The sequence below is a fragment of the Anomalospiza imberbis genome, chromosome 21 (assembly GCF_031753505.1).
Source record: "Anomalospiza imberbis isolate Cuckoo-Finch-1a 21T00152 chromosome 21, ASM3175350v1, whole genome shotgun sequence".
Taxonomy (NCBI): domain Eukaryota; kingdom Metazoa; phylum Chordata; class Aves; order Passeriformes; family Viduidae; genus Anomalospiza; species Anomalospiza imberbis.
This window is the reverse complement of record NC_089701.1, coordinates 10,376,714-10,391,691: the sequence shown is the minus strand read 5'-3', so window position 1 is coordinate 10,391,691 and position 14,978 is coordinate 10,376,714. Positions and strand designations below refer to the sequence as shown.

Here is a 14,978-nt window from a genome sequence, read left to right as displayed (position 1 = left end):
TGGAGGTCACATTTAGTGCACTGGTGCAATTCTGAAATCTTAAAGGAATAGCAACCAAAAAAATTGCAATTTGATTTTATTTTTTTAATTCTTCATGTAAAATTTTCTTCAAAGGGATTGTCCAAGTTACACAAAGCAGAAAGACAACCTGGCTTCTGAAGGGATATGAAATCCATTGGAAATGAAGAGATAAAAATCTAATTCAATTACAAAAAGGTATTTTGTTATGATGATGATGATGATGATGATTCTTATTACTATTATTGTGAGCCACTTGAGGAATTTCCGTTAAAAAATTTCTGCTCTCCATTGCCTGGGAAAAGCCAGAAGGGAGGAGCTGACAATGTAATTGCTTCTGTTAGATCTCCAATCTTTTGTGAGCACTGATATGTTCATTTGTTATACAGCTGTTCAGCTACAGAAAGGATGTCAGAGCACCCATAATTCAAAGCAATCAATCAAAAATTAATGATTTTTCATGCTTACACAATGGAAAAAAAAGGAAAAAAAAAAAAGCTTTATGGGTTCCTGCAACTGGTAGATTGCTCAAACCTTTGGGGCATTTTCTAGAAGATTAGATCTGTGTGTATAAAGAAAAGGGGCAAAAGGGGAAAAAGGAGACTCAATATAGAGCCAGGGCAGAAACCTTGTTGAGGGGCTTGGTTCCTCCCAATTCCTGCCTGTACAAAGGGTTTTGTGCACAACCCAAGCTCACACAACCCAAGAGCCACATCTTCAGGGGCCTTGTGAGGCTCCTGCCATGAGAATTCCATGGGAAAACCACCTGCTGAATCATGGAACCATGGAATATCCAGAGCTGGACGGATATTCTGACCCATGAGGATGATGGAACCCAGCCCCTGGCTCTGCACAAACACCCCAACAATCCCCACTGCTGGGAAGTTTCCTTATTTTGAAAGAAAAAATGAAGAAGAAAGGGAACCAAAACGGGTAGGGGCTCTCATCTCGCTGGTTTCACACAGCCAGGGTGCTCCTGGAGATGATCCATTAGACAAAAACACCAAGATAAGCCTGAACGAGATCAGATCAAGCTGCCTTAAATGTTTCTGGATGCTGAAATAAACAAATCCACAGAATCCCACACTGGTTTGGGGTGGGAGGGACCTTAAATCTCATCCTATCCCACCCCTGCCATGGCAGGGACACCTCCCACTGTCCAAGGTCACTCCAAGCCCCATCCAGCCTGGCCTTGGGCACTGCCAGGGATCCAGGGGCAGCCACAGCTGCTCTGGATCCCTGCCCTGTGCCAGGGAACAATTCCTAATTCCCAATATCCCATCCATCCCTGCCCTCTGGCAGTGGGAGCCATTCCCTGTGTCCTGTCCCTCCATCCCTTGTCCCCAGTCCCTCTCCAGCTCTCCTGGAGCCCCTTCAGGCCCTGGAAGGGCTCTGAGCTCTGCCTGGAGCTTCTCCTCTCCAGGTGAGCACCCCCAGCTCTGCCAGCCTGTTCCTTCAAAAATAAAATCCATTTAAACTAAAACATTCCATCTAAATTCTAAAAAGTGGCATTTGAGGACTACAATACCACGAGGAAGTGGAAGGGTGAAAGGCTGGAAATCACTGTTTAACCAGAATGTGCCAAAACGGGTCAGAGCAGCCCCCAACAAAGTACCACCTTTGTGGAGGAGAACAGAAATCTCCTGTGCTCATTTAGAATCTCCTGCACTCCCATTTACCCAAATAATTGATTTGGGTGATTTCCTGATTTCTAATTGAAAAAAGAGAGGAGACAAATTTGCATCTGCTGATGAGTGGGGTGCTGGGACAGGCTGGAAAATGTCACATAATCTGCCCAATAAAATCATTTACAATTCAAAATGTTATTCCCTAAAGTTGCTTTTCTACATATTGGATGTGTTTAGGGTAGTTTTGTTTAACTAATGCTAATAAATATCCTTTAAATGAAAATGCACACAAGCAGAATGTGGTTTCAGGCCATATGCTCCTCAAGTCAAGTTGCAAGCAAAAAGTAACTCATGTGATAATTAAGAAATGTATCAGTCAACATCTCCTAACAGGATAATGTGTAAAAAAATAGGAGTCCAAGCAGATGTAAAACTGACCTGAGAAATCCATGTTTATCGAGAGGGCTGCACTATATTGGGAAAAAAACCCAACATTTTAACAGTTACAGCAAAACAAAACAAATAACTAAAAGCAATAAAAATGTGAAATGAGATTTCAGAAGATTTAAGCACAGGCCTTCTGCCTGATCACTTAAATTATGATTAGAAGCAATTATTCAAATCACTTGGATTTGCATCCATGCTCGGATTAGCACCCATGGATGGGATGGGGGCACTGGGATACCCCTAAAGCACTGCCACAGGGGGAAAAGAGGTTAAATCCATGTATTTATTTATTTATTCAGACACAGTCACCCCTATGATTTGCCCCTGAACCCCATCCCAAAGGGAGAGGTCCCTAATTCTGCCTGGGGGTCGCAGGAGGAGCAGACCTTGCTCACTCCAGCTCCCTTCCCACAGCACCTTCCCTCTGCAGAGGGAAAAGGGCAGACTTGTTTGTTTACCTGAGGGAAAAAAAGGGAAAAAAACCCAAAACCCCCACCCTGCTTCTCCCAAATGCCTTCCCAGAGACAGCTGAGTAGTTTTGGTCCAAACACAAACCACACGTTCAATTTTGGAAGGAGCCAGCAGCACCCAGCATGGAAAATTTCACCCCAAATAATTAAAATTTGGCAAAGGGGGAAGCAACTGAAAACAGGTCTGACACAGGAATGTGCCATAAAAATAACTGCAGGCCTGCTACCTGTGTTGTGTGGGGTTATTAACTTCAGAGCCACAGAAAATGCAGGAAGTGGTTTTTTTTTCCTTTTTTCTCTTCTTTAAACAAAGGGCAAGACACCGGCAGTTTCCTATTTAATTTTTATTAAATAGGAGGGGGAAAAAACAGCAGAGCAGCTCCACATCACACCACAACATCTGCAGAGCACGAGGACCCATAAATGAGCCCGTGCCCCTTTTTAATCTGGATTTTTGCTTCCTCCTGCCAGCACAGCGGGTGCTGAGGAACCCCAAGCCCCGGATTTCCAAAGAAGGAAACAACGCTGAGCCCACGGGTGATCCAAGCAGGGCTGTGCTCCACAGAACCATGGAATCCTTGAGGTTGGAAAAGCCCTCTGAGATCAATGTCCCCACGTGCCACGTCCACACCGGAACATTTCCTTGTCCCCACGTGCCACATCCCTACTGGAACATTTCCTTGTCCCCACGTGTCACATCCACACTGGAACATTTCCCTGTTCCCACATGCCACATCCCCACTGGAACATTTCCCTGTCCCCACGTGCCACGTCAACACCGGAACATTTCCTTGTCCCCATGTGCCACGTCCACACCGGAACTTTTCCCTGTCCCCACGTGTCACATCCCCACTGGAACATTTCCCTGTTCCCACGTGCCACGTCCCCACTGGAACATTTCCCTGTTCCCACATGCCACATCCCCACTGGAACATTTCCCTGTTTCCACGTGCCACGTCCACACCAGAACATTTCCCTGTCCCCACGTGTCACATCCCCACTGAATATTTCCCTGTCCCCACGTGCCACATCCCCACTGGAACATTTCCCTGTCCCCACGTGCCACATCCCCACTGGAACATTTCCCTGTCCCCACGTGCCACATCCCCACTGGAACATTTCCCTGTCCCCACATGCCACGTCCACACTGGAACATTTCCCTGTTCCCACATGCCACGTCCACACCGGAACATTTCCCTGTTTCCACGTGCCACGTCCACACTGGAACATTTCCCTGTCCCCACGTGCCACATCCCCACTGGAACATTTCCCTGTCCCCACGTGCCACATCCCCACTGGAACATTTCCCTGTTTCCACATGCCACATCCCTACTGGAACATTTCCCTGTCCCCACGTGTCACATCCCCACTGAATATTTCCCTGTCCCCACGTGTCACATCCCCACTGGAACATTTCCCTGTCCCCATGTGCCACATCCCCACTGAATATTTCCCTGTCCCCACGTGCCACATCCCCACTGGAACATTTCCCTGTTCCCACGTGCCACATCCCCACTGGAACATTTCCCTGTTCCCACGTGCCACATCCCCACTGGAACATTTCCCTGTTCCCCCGTGCCACATCCCCACTGGAACATTTCCCTGTCCCCACGTGTCACATCCACACTGGAACATTTCCCTGTCCCCATGTGCCACATCCCCACTGGAACATTTCCCTGTCCCCACATGCCACATCCCCACTGAATATTTCCCTGTCCCCACGTGCCACGTCCCCACTGGAACATTTTCAGGGATGGTGACTCCACCACTGCCCCGGGCAGCTGCTCCCATGCCTGATCACCCTTTCCAAGAGAAAATTCTTCCTAATACCAAACCTACACCTTCCCTGGTGCAATTTAAGGCTGTTTCTTCTGGTTCCCAGAGCCATCCCCTGCATGAAGGGCAAAGATCTGCACTGCTTTAGGCTGCTGTGGCTCATCCCCTCCTCATCCTTTGCCTTTGCCAATCCATCAGGGCAGCCTCCAAAAGGGATGAATTTTCCACTCGGGAACAAGACAGTTCCTGGGGTTGGAGGAATGTGCTGCCTATTTCCTCAGCTGCAGCTTCCCCTCAAGAAACAACCAAAATAACAATAATAATTTAAAAAAATATCTGCAAGGAGGACATGGGAGCTCTCCCTGAGACATCTGCCCGGTCCCACAGCTGAGCCAAGCCCTGGAGTGAGGGTTCCCCAACCCCCAAAATCCACTGTGGGGGTCTGCAACCCCTCCCCCACCATTCCTGGCCATGGGGCAACACCCAGGGTGGGGATGCTGGTGGCAGCTTCAGTGTCAGAATTCCTTGGGAGCAGCCGGAGGAATCTCACCCTTGTGCTCGGCTGCAGTCTTGTCCTGGGAAAAGCCAGTGCTGCTTCTCGGTTGCAACAGGTAGAGCCCAGCAGTGAACAGCAACATCTGAGAGTTCTGACCCCTCTGAGATGAGCCCATGGAGGGTTTGCTGCTTGAGGGCAGAAGATGGCAATGGCAGAGACTCCCACGGCAGGCACAGAGGCTCTGCTGCCAGAGCCAGAGGACATCTGGGACAAGATGGTCCCAAACACCCAGGGACCACCCCTGTGTGACTGGTGCCCACACCTGGGCTCCAGCACAGCTCCAGGAAGGTCTCCAGTGCCAGAGGAAGGTGCTCATTACTCCTGGCCATACCCATCACTTAGGCCAAGCTTCAGGAAGAGGTGCTTCAATGCTGAGACTTCCAGGCAAGTCCATCCATGGGAAGCACCAAGGTGACTGTGACCTACAGGGACATGATCTGTCCCCAGCACCCCGGTGGTGACAGACAGAGCATCCCAGTGCTGGAGCCTGGGCACACAGGGAGCCCAGCACTTCCCACGTGGTGCCTCTGACATTTCGTGTCTGAGCACACCAAAATCCAGATTTGGATTGAGGTTACTGAGCATCCACCTCACCCCTATGAGCACCACATGCAAATAAACAGCTGGGATGGTGGCTGAGCCTAAAACAAATCAGAGCAGTTTCTGGATGGGAACACAGCATCAGCCCAGCTTGGCCAGGGCCCTGGCCACATCCCCTTCCTGCGGGTGGCCACCACCCCGAGGAGGACACGTGTCCAGGGGGACCCGAAGCCAGGGAACACCACAGAGCTCCGGCACTGCGGGATCAGCACTCAGGCAGGGCCACCCAGCACCTGCCCCTGGAGCTCCAGCCCCTGTCCAGCCACCCCAGGTGAAGGCAGGGCTGGCCCAGTCCCACCTGGGGTGTGGAGTGCCCCTGCTCCAGTGCCATCCCTGTGTTAATTATCCCTGGGGATCATTAACAGCTGCACACGTTCCTGAAGCCACAAGGTGCCCCCAATTACTAATTAATAAGAAACACTAATGACCAACCCAGTGAGGGGGTGGATCAGCCCAACACAAAGGTCAGCTGTGAGCACAGGGTCCCACTGGAGAAGCCTAGATGGGAATGATCCCCTCTGCTCTGGCTGTGACACTCCTGACTCAGCCAGGGGGCCCTCGCTCTGCTGATTTCAATCCTCTTTGTATTGGCAGGAGAATTGTTTTTCTTTTAAATTTTTCTTTTTGTTTTGTTTTGCTTTTCTGGTTTTGTTTTGGTTTTTGGTTTTTTGGGGTTTTTTTGTTTTGGTTTTGGTTGGGTTTTTTTGTTTAGCCTTGCAAACAGGGTTCCCTCACAGGCTTCTTCCCAGATTCTGGTCTGGGACGGAACAAGTTGCACTGTGGAGGTTAAAACTATAGGTAGGCAAACAATACTAATAAAAAAATCACAAAGTCTAGAAATTCTTCACCTTCACTGGATTTATTTCTTGTCTACTGTTTATTATCTTCCCATTTTATAACCTTCATTTCCTATCCTGGGTGTGCTGCCTGCATCCACCCATTTCTGAGCTGCCTCTGTAACCCAGAATTAAAAGTTCTTCTGGAGAGTTTTAAACAGAAAAGGTCGCATTTCTGCTGGAAAGGGCACACTTGGGGGGAAACACCAAAATCAGCAAGGCAGGGAAGAATCCCACCACGATGGCCCGGCCTGGGCGGGTGCTGAGCCCCAGGAAATGGCACAAGCCTGCCCCAAAGGACCCAGGTGTCCCTGTCACCCATCCCCACACTTCAGGTAGTCCCAGAAAGGTTTAAGGGCTGTCAGCAGTTGCCTCTGAGTCAAGGGAATATTCATATGAGTCATTTTATGAGCTTGTTGAAAGTACTGGCAGAATTTGTGCTTTGAATTTCAGTTTTTCTCCCCTGGCTGCTCAGGGAGATTCAAGCAACACACGCCAGCAGAAGTAACCGAAGAAAGAGAACATTAAATAAATTTTAACCTAAAACTACAAATGTTTAAACCAGTATTAAAAGGCACCAACTTCGTGTACTTTTGTTTTTCCCTGAAACAGTCATGAAATTAAAATTATGAATAAATCAATGCAGCAAATTGGTCTGGATTTAAAGAGTTACTCCTTGATTATAAGCAACTGAAAAGTAATCAAAATATTTTTTCCATCTCCTGTTGTTCAGTGCTCTCCTTACTCTGTTCTTTATGAGAAAAATAATCAAATTGAGGGTGAAGGGGAGAAAAGGCATTACTGATTACTCTGAACTCTCATATTATAAAAGCTGGAAAATAAGAGTGACCAGGCAAAACAACAGAACTATGTGCATTGAGCAGTTGTTTACAGATGGTATGAGTTTCCCAGCAAAAGAAACAGCTGGAAATATTTTTAAAGAATAAATGTATATGGAATGAAGCCTTGGGGGGGAGGAAGGTATTGTTGTTTTTTTACTTGGGGGAGAAAAAGGGGGGAAGGAGCCATGAGATAGCATTTCAGAAATCCACACGTTTTTCCAGGCTTCCAATTTCACAGGAAACTCTCAGGAAATCAATTTTTTAAAAAATCCCGGGCACTTTTCCAAGTCGATAAAACAAACATATCTAGCAAGCTATGAATGCACACGGGGGGAAAAAATTAAAATAGGACTTATTTATGCAGGGAATCCCTGTCTTGTGCAAAACATTTTGTTTGGGAGATTGGCACCTCTGGCTCTGCCTTGGAAGATCTGACAGGGCTGTGAGAGCTCCACTGCACACAGGGACTGCCAGGAACCTTCCCCTGGCAGCCCCAGCCTTTCCCAGCCCCAGGCTGGAGGGATGGGTGGGAAAGACCTGCAAGTTGGGTTTTGGGGGAGCCACATCCCAAGCAGAGCGGGCTTGGGATGCCAGGCACAGGCTCTGCTGTCCTGGGCTCATCCCAGCAAAGCGGCCAAGGCGGGGATTCTCCTCTTTCCTCCCACCCTCCTGAGACCCCACCCGGAGCACTGTGCCCACCTCTGGAGTCCCTGCCACAGGGAAGTCCAGAGGAGGCCACGGAGCTGCTCCAGGGCTGGAGCCCTCTGCTCCGGAGCCAGGCTGGCAGAGCTGGGGGTGCTCACCTGGAGAGGAGAAGCTCCAGGGAGAGCTCAGAGCCCTTCCAGGGCCTGGAGGGGCTCCAGGAGAGCTGGAGAGGGATTGGGGACAAAGGATGGAGGGACAGGACACAGGGAATGGCTCCCACTGCCAGAGGGCAGGCATGGATGGGATATTGGGAATTAGGAATTGTTCCCTGGCAGGGTGGGCAGGCCCTGGCACAGGGTGCCCAGAGCAGCTGTGGCTGGATAGTGGAAGGTGTCCCTGCAGGAGGCTGGAAGGAGGTGATCCCTAAGGTCCCTCCCAGTCCAAAGCACTCCGGGATTCCATTATCCTCTCACCACGGCTCAGCTGAGGGGAGGCAGGCCGAGGAATCCCCTTCTCCTGCCTGAGCAGTCCATGTACCCAGAGTGAGTGTGTGCAGCCGCACACGGGCAGGGCTGGTGGGGAGGTGGCAGCCCTGGAGCTCAGAGGGGCTGCCTGAGGTGCAGCCCAGCCAGGAGAGCCTGGGAGCTCTCACAGAGGGGTGGCCAAACCCCAGCACACAGGCAAGGAGGACACAACCCGGAGCAGCCATGCCCTCGGCAGCTGACACACCTGGGAGCAGGACAAGTTCTGACAGCAGCATGGCCCAGCAGAGCCTGGCCCAACAGAGCCAGGCCCAGCTGGACCTTGAGCTCCTGTAGAGGCTCCAGTCCCTCTCCCTGAGCCTTACAAAGGATCCTGAGAAAAAGCCAGCCAAGCCTGTGTGTATGGGAGAATCCAAGGCTCCTCCCCGCTGCCCATGGAAGCTCTGAGTGCCCTTGGTGCTCCCAGCAGCACAGCCACACGGATGGATCTCTGGGAGGACAGCCAACACACAAGGAAAACTGCAACCCAGCCCCAGCTGGAGCCAAGCTCATGCTCAGAGGGCAGGCACTGGTGGGACATGCCCGTGGTGGGACATGCCCGTGGTGGATCTCAGAGCCACGAGCGGCTGCTGGGGAAGCACCCCTTGGAAGAAGCTTTGATAAGGCTGCGACTGCCCTTCAAACCTGCAGAGGCTGTGGAGTGTCCCCCAGGGAGCTGCTCCATCTCCCAGCTCAGCCATTTGGGAGTCATGGGACACCTGGGCAGAATTGTACCTTCTGAGGTTGGTTTTATCTCATTTTTGGGTAAATTTTGAAGAACGCTTTGTCCCTCTGTCCCTCTGTAGCAAACAGCACTGCAGAGATGCAACGTGCTGCAAATGTTCAGCTTCAATCTGAGATAAGCAATGAAAATTTAAACACTTGAAAATTACAATTCAAGGCAGAAAATTTGATCTAGAATAGAAAAAGAAATGCATAATTTGATAAAGATTGCAGTGAGAAGTTGTCAGGAACAGCACCATGAGGAGGTCCAGCCTCAGCCACGGATCCCATCCAAGGCTGGCAAACAAGACCTCCTTCCAATGCTTGTGAAAAAGGCTTTGCATTTGCAAAACATAAATTTTATCCTTGTAAAATATAAATTTTATCCCAATTTAAAAAAATTCCCACATAGCATTTATAGACAGGCTGTGAGGTTGAAACTAAAACATTCTCCATTGGATGGGCAACTGTGGGACTTCACCTTCTCTCCCAGTTTTGCATGATTGGTTTGTTTAAATAGCATGAAATGGTGGTAATTTTACTTTGGAAAGGAAAAAAAAAAAGTCAAACCACACCGGGCTAAAAGTAAGAAAGGGGGAAGGCACACAAAGCTGGGTAATTTCTTCAAACTTAAAAAAGAGCAGTAATTACAGGGGACAAATTCAGAAAGAGTTTAGTCTGCCTGGCTCCCTCAAAAACAAACAAAAAAAAGAAGACGAAAACCAAGGAAAAAATAGTAAAAAGAGAAAAAAGAGAAGGAAGAGGAGGAAATGAAGTTGGAGTAAAAGCAAGCTGAAACTAGAATTCTTAGAAATTCTGCTTGCAAAATAACTCCCATCAGCCAACCACAAATCCTATAAATATCAGATCGACTTCCCGAGCAGATCTAAATCAACAAATAAACAAACAAACCTCCAAGATTTAAAAAAAGTTTTGAAAAAAAAATCTAAATAAAAACTACCAAAAACCCCAATAAGGCCAAGCTGGTGTCCCCAAGGGAGGGTGGCTTTGCTGGCTTCCCAAGAACGATGGTGGTTTGGAAAGTAAAGAGGGAAAACAATGTTTCCTGGTGCATTTGAGCTGTGAAAGCTGCAGCATCATCTCCCCCTGCCCACACACCCCAAGCACTGCCCTAGGGCAGAGGGATGGGACCCTCAGCCCTTCCCCAGAACCCTCCATCCAGACATGGCACTGGGAAGAGCAGGAGGTCACCAGGGACTATCGACCTGCACTTTCTCACTCCCAAATCTCCACCTTTGAGCAACTCTTTGGGCTAAGGAAAGGGTTTTCAAGCACTTTGTGGGGGACAAACCTCAGTGGGACCAACCATGGTCACCTTCCACTCTCCATCGTTCCTGGAGCTGAAACAAATGAGGGCACAGAGCTGCTGGAAAATTATTTCCAGCCCAAAGAAAGTGGAGCTGCAGTGAGATCATGGCATGGGTTGGTATCATTTCTGCTGCACCATTCACACAGTAGAGTAAGACACTGATTTTCAAAAACTGGAAGTGACACAGTCCCTGACATTTAAAATTTTCTGATTCATACAGGCAAAATACATTCTATATGTATTTTTAAAGCAAGATCTGCAAGATGTGCTCAAAATCTAAACGAAGCACTTACAAGCCCCAGATTCTGTTTGACTCAAGCCTATGAAACTCAAATAGATATTTCTTATTTCCTGGGCAACAAAAAAAATTCAAATCAATCTATTTTTCTTCCGGCTCAGTCTGGAAAGGAATTTTTCAATTTTTCAGAGCTTCAGGAAAACCAAGAATATAAATTATTTGCACAGCCCTGCAGAGTGGACAGATTTGTCTTGGAAAACCTCCAATGTGATGCAAAAAAACCCCTCCAATGTGATGCAAAGAAAGGTGCAAATGTTCCTACAGGATCCCTTTTGGGGTTGAATTTTGCAGACAGCACCATGAGCCCTCTGCCCATCTGCAGGGCCAGCAGCTGCTGCAAACCCTGAGGAAGAAAAGCCAGAAAGTGCAGTTGGCTCCCCAGAATTCCGGTGCAGCCCAGGGTCATGTCAAAGGATGAGAGAGAAATCCCCAAGCCCACAATTAATGCCCAATTCTCAAATGAAATCTGGGGTTAGGCAGTACAGGCTGGTGCTACCAGAGCTGGACAGGGCTGGTTGGGTTTCCAAGCTGAGAAAGGAGCAAAGAGCTCACGGATCTGTGACCCTTTGGATGAACAAACATCAGGCCAAGGGCTGTTTCTTCCTCCAGGTGCCCCCAGAGAGCCTCTGAACACCAGCCTGCTCCAGTGCCCTGGGAGCACCAACTGCATCGGATGCTGGGCTGGCAAAAGATAAATGTGTGCCACATTCCACAGGCTCTTCTCAGAAAAGAAAAACTCACCCACACTTCATTACAGACACCTTGGGTGCTTTATTTGCCACCCAGCTCATGGATAGCCTCAGCAGCAATGGATATTTTCTAGATGAATGTTTTTACCCAAGGACCATGGTGTGTCACCGATTTTGGGACTGGCTGAGAGCACAGCATCTCTGCTGAATTACTCAAACATTTGAGAAATTCACCTAAGAACTGTTTTCTGCACATAACACTCCAAGTGTGGATTCAATGTATGGGAAGCTGTGACAGTTCAAAGCATCTGCATAAACAGGGGAATACTGGGGACTGTTCTCCAATCCCCAAATTTCATCCTGGGTAAGGGAACTCTGCTTTGATGCACTTTGCCTCCACATGGTCCTAAACACAAAGGAGGGCACAGGATGTTCTTGTTTAGGGGAGTTTAGGGGAAAGCCTCTGGAGGGAGCCTGGAGCAAAGCCCCAGACCCAGGGAGGATGGGGAGCCTGGGAGAGCTGCACCATCGCAAACCCTCCAAAGCATCTGCTTTTGTTGGAATGAAGACTGAACTGGGGTATTTCCAGCTCCTCACAAATGCCACACATCACCTCACCCACTGTGATACACCTCTGTGAGGTGAGCTGGAACCAGGACAGCGTTTAGAGCTGCTCTGAGGCCCTGCCAAAGCACCACACTACTGGGCTTTGGTGGAGAGGGAAGAACCAGGAATCCCATAACCAGGCTCAGAGGGTCGCACGGGTCAGATTGCTCCAGCCTGTTTGGGCACAGGCTCAAGAGCCCAGCAGTGTTCCATGGACAAGCTTAACCCTGCCAGGACACACTGAACACCTTCCAGGACTGTGTCTGAGCTGGGACTGGGGATAAATCAGGGTGTGACTCTGGAAACAGTCCCTGCTCTCCCATCGTGGGGCAGTGTTGGCTGGGCAGTGCTGGCTCCATAGCTTGGCTTAGGGGACTTTTCCAACCAAAATGATTCCATGATTCTGTGGTGATTAGCAGACATGCAATAGATGCTGCTCAAATAAGAGCAACATCCTTCCGTCCATTCATCCATCCATCCATCCATCCATCCATCCATCCATCCATCCAATATCCATCCATCCATCCATCCATCCATCCATCCATCCATCCATCCAATATCCATCCATCCATCCATCCATCCATCCATCCATCCATCATCCATCCATCACCCATCCATCCATCATCCATCCATCCATCCATCCAATTCCTTTGCTTCCTTATCTAGCAGTTATTCTACAGATAAAAGGCCAGTAGCCAGTGAATCACTCGATTCTTCTGCCAGCTGAAACCCTCGAAGCCCATTCATGAGTGGGACCATGATCAAGCCAGTGCTCCTCACCAGAGCCAGCTGAGCTCTGTCACAAGAGACAGGAACCCCCAGCTCTGAGCCCCTTGTCCCAGGAGCCCCAAACACAGGCCAGGCTGCTTGGAGGCTCCTCCACTGCGAGGGAACGAAGGACAGGGAAGGTGAAAACACAGCCCAGAAGCCAAACACATCCTGGACTGATCCCCCAGCACTGTGGGCAGCAGGGGAGGGGGGATTCTTCCCCTGTGCCCTGGTGCTCAGGTGAGACTCCACCTGCAGAGCTGCTCCAGCCCTGGGTCCAGCACAGGGTGGAGCTGGAGCTGTTGGAGAGATCCAGAGGAGCTGCTGGGATCTGCTCTGGAGCCACGCTGGGGGAGCTGGGGGTGTTCACCTGGAGAAGAGAAGGCTCTGGGGGGACCTTCTTATGGCTTTTCAGTATTTAATGGGGGTTTATAAGGAAAAATGGGGACAGAGGTTTTAGCAGTGCAGTAGTGATAGGACAAGAGAAGACGGTTTTAAACTAAAAGAGTGGAGATTTAGATTAGATATAAGGAAGATGTTTTTTACAATGTGCGTGGTAAAACTGGCAGAGGCTGCCCAGAGAAGCTCTGGCTGACCCTGGATCCCTGGAAGTGTCCCAGGCCAGGTTGGACAGGGCTTGAAGCACCCGGGGATAGTGGAGGGTGTGCTTGCTCACTGCAGGAGGGTTGGAATGAGATGGGCTTTAAAGTTCCCTTCCAAAACCTAAGGGACTCTGCAAAGGACAGCAGAGTCCACAGTTCTTTGGGCCCTCAGCCTTTCCCCAGTTCACCTCAGAAACTCAGGCTCCAGCCAAGTGCTTGGCTGCCCAGCAAAGCAGCTCCTTGGCTCCAAGCTCCGAGGGGCTTCACAAAACTTTGTGCCTTGCAGACAAATTTTTGTGGATGTTGTGTACTCTGCACAAAACCACAGCAGTTATCCAGCTCCACCGTAGTGTTCCAGCCCCACAGCAGTTACCCAGTCTCACAGCAGTTTTCCAGCTCCATAGCAGTTTTCCTGCTCTGCAGCAGTTCTCCTGCTCAATGCCACGAGGGCGTAGTCACCCCTGGGCTCCTGGAGGAGCCTCCCATCCTTGGCACAGCCCCACTGCAGTAATTCCCATCAGTGCTCCTTCCCAGCGCTCGCTCTCCCGCTCGCACGCGCGCTGAGTGGCGGCACGCAGCCTCACGGTTGGCCTCTGGTGAGTAATTGCAGAGGTAACAAAAAAGAGAAAACCCCATCAGGCCACAGCTACGCAGCCACTGTGCTGCAATATGGAGTGGGACGCAATCTGGATTCTCCTGGGATGCCCCAAAATTTGTAAGGTTCAGAAAAAGGACATTCAGAATATAAAACCCCACAGTGCCCGTGAGGCTCTTAAATGTGACCTCCAGGCTTCCCCACAGCCTCTAATGGGCCAACTCTGCACTCTGCACAAATTATCCCAAGTATCAAAAATATCTTTACAACAGAGCTTTTATTTCCATATATTTGAAGCTGCTTTCCCCTTTTGTTTCTTCTCTAAACCGGTTAAAATGAGCATTAAGGGATATAATTATGTTGTTAGCTTAATTGCCTACTTAAAGCAGAATCTACAGGGGTTTAATGCAAGATTTGAAAAGGGGGGGAAGGAAATTGGGATATTAATGGATACAATTTTTAAAAGGAAACTCTTCTGGGGAAAAGTGAGTTTGGGGCATGGGACAGAGCATGAAGAGGAAGGAGGTGGAATCAGGCCCCATCAGTTTCTGCCATGAGGTTTTGTCAAAATGCAAAGTGCTGGCCCATTCCTTCTCCAGCAGTCTAATTTTGGAGAATTTGACCTAATTAATCATTAACCACCACCCACAAAAAAAGTATCCCTCCTTCAGTTTGAAATCTTAATGCTATTCTTGGAGTGACACACTTAAGGCCAGGACAGGAGCTGGCATCTGGAACGTGCCCAACACTGAAGAACCAGTCCAGCTGGGAGAGCTCTTGCTCCCAAATCACCCAGCAGACAAACAACCACTTCCATAGGCAAAGGAGCAAAGGATGGGAGAAAAAAACTAGTGCCCAAGCCTTATTGTGATAAGTGCTGTCTGGAAAAGCCATTGTGTCTGTAGGGATGCTCAGCCTCCCTATGAGCCAACCCCGTGCCACGGCTCCTGCACAGCCCTGCTTTTGGATCTGTGCAGAAACCACAGCTTATATGCCAGAAACAAGCACAAGGAAAAGCCTGCAGGGCA

At 49.3% G+C, this 14,978-nt stretch overlaps 1 protein-coding gene across 18 annotated transcripts in view; it reads right to left on the bottom strand.

The window, feature by feature from the left end:
• ZNF618 (zinc finger protein 618) overlaps positions 1-14,978 on the bottom strand; it is a 151,774-nt gene that overhangs the window by 86,566 nt on the left and 50,230 nt on the right. The gene's annotated exons all lie outside the window — the stretch shown is intronic.